Source organism: Sinocyclocheilus anshuiensis, unplaced genomic scaffold, assembly GCF_001515605.1.
Source record: "Sinocyclocheilus anshuiensis isolate Anshui unplaced genomic scaffold, SAMN03320099.WGS_v1.1 scaffold300, whole genome shotgun sequence".
Classification (NCBI taxonomy): domain Eukaryota; kingdom Metazoa; phylum Chordata; class Actinopteri; order Cypriniformes; family Cyprinidae; genus Sinocyclocheilus; species Sinocyclocheilus anshuiensis.
Window position 1 is genome coordinate 1 of NW_015557379.1, and position 2253 is coordinate 2253.

Below are 2253 nucleotides of genomic sequence, written 5' to 3' on the forward strand. Positions count from 1 at the left end.
TTACTAATGCTTAAGTAATGATTCATAGTGTGCAGTTATTATAAATTGTTACCAGTTTTTTAATGTTTAAGTTTTGAATATTAACTGACAATAATACATGCTATATAATTATTGTTCATGTTAATTAATATAGTTAATGTTAATAACTGAAACCTTATTGTAAAGTGTTACTAAAGTTTTATATATTGTTCTGTGTCTGTGTGTTTCACAGTCTTAATGGTGTTGATTAACCCTTTAATTGCCATATCATTTAAAACCAGACTGCCAGAGGGTTACTGTAAATGCATGTGCCCACTGTACACCGTTCTCCTGATGCCACCGGGGTGGCGTTTGCACTGACGGCTTGGGCCCACCATCGCTGCTTGCAGCTATATTTGTAATTGTATTGCCTTAGCGTTTTAATGGTTGTACTGTTAAAAAAACGTTTTCGATTTGCTGAAAAGGGAAAAAAAAAAAATCACTAAAAAGAACCGGCTCATAAGATTCATGCGTTCGGGAATCGGATTTCACTGGTTGCGCTACATGTTGTTGATTCACTAAAGAGAATCGGCTCAGCGGGAGGTTCTTAAGAGTCATGGGTTGGGGAATTACACTGAACAAAATTATAAACGCAACACTTTTGTTTTTGCCCCCATTTTTCATGAGCTGAACTCAAAGATCTAAGACTTTTTCTATGTACACAAAAGGCCTATTGTCACCCATTGAGCATGTTTGGGATGCTCTGGAACGGCGTATACGACTGCGTGTTCCAGTTCCTGCCAATATCCAGCAACTTCGCACAGCCATTGAAGAGGAGTGGACCAACATTCCACAGGCCACAATCAACAACCTGATCAACTCTATGCGAAGGAGATGTGTTGCACTGCGTGAGGCAAATGGTGGTCACACCAGATACTGACTGGTTTTCGGACCCCCCGGACCCCCCAATACAGTAAAACTGCACATTTTAGAGTGGCCTTTTATTGTTGCCAGCCTAAGGCACACCTGTGCAATAATCATGCTGTCTAATCAGCATCTTGATATGCCACACCTGTGAGGTGGATGGATTATCTCGGCAAAGGAGAAGTGCTCACTAACACAGATTTAGACAGATTTGTGAACAATATTTGAGAGAAATAGGCCTTTTGTGTACATTGAAAAATTCTTAGATCTTTGAGTTCAGCTCATGAAAAATGGGGGCAAAAACAAAAGTGTTCCGTTTATAATTTTGTTCAGTGTACATTAGGTGCGCTTTATGTTTTTGATTCACTAAAATAATCGTTCATAAGAGTCGATGCGTTCGAGAATCGGACTTCATTGGTTGCACCCATATTCCGAAAGTATTCCGTATTGAAAACCTGGATTCACTAAAATGATTCAGCTCTTAAGAATTAGGCCTATGCGTTCGGGAAGCAGAACAACTATTCAGTCACCATTCATCTAATTATTTCACTCTATTTCTCATCCAAAGTCTCTGAAAATAGTTTGATTGCTTTATACAGTCTAATTATGTCACTGATGATTGGGCATGTGCTCTGACTGCCTTACCATGTTAAAGTACAGCCTTTACTTTTGTCTCCCACAGGGCATTTCACAGGCCACCCATCCGTCATTCAGCGAATTTAAACCACAGCACCACTAAACCATCAGACTCACAGCATCTGCTCTTTCTGCAGTTGTTATTTACTTGCATTCCTGCAGCAGTTGGATGTGGTGAACAAGAGGACAACTGTCTGCGCTCTCGTGACCTCTTGAGTGTGTGCGTGTGAGTGTACGGGACGGGCATCTCTTATCATGACATACTGGGTCAGATGTGAATTCTTTGTGGTCAAATAGACAGATGACTCGTACAAACTCAACATTTTCTCATTTGCTATGTTTCCAAAAAAGATGGTTTAATATATATATATATATATTAGTGCTGTCAAATGATTAATCGCGATTAATCGCATCCAAAATAAAAGTTTTTGTTCACATAATATACAGTATGTGTGTGTACTATGTATATTTATTATGTATATATAAATAAAAACACATGCATGTATATATTTAAGAAAAATGTTATGTTTATATATTAAATATTTATATATAATATAAAATATAAGAATATGAATATATAAATGTATATGCATGTAAATATTTCCAAAATATATGCTGTATGTGAGTGTATGTATCTATACATAATAAAAATACACAGTACACACATATATTATGTAAACAAAATTGTTTATTTTGGATGCGATTAATTGTGATTAATCGTTTGACAGCACTAAT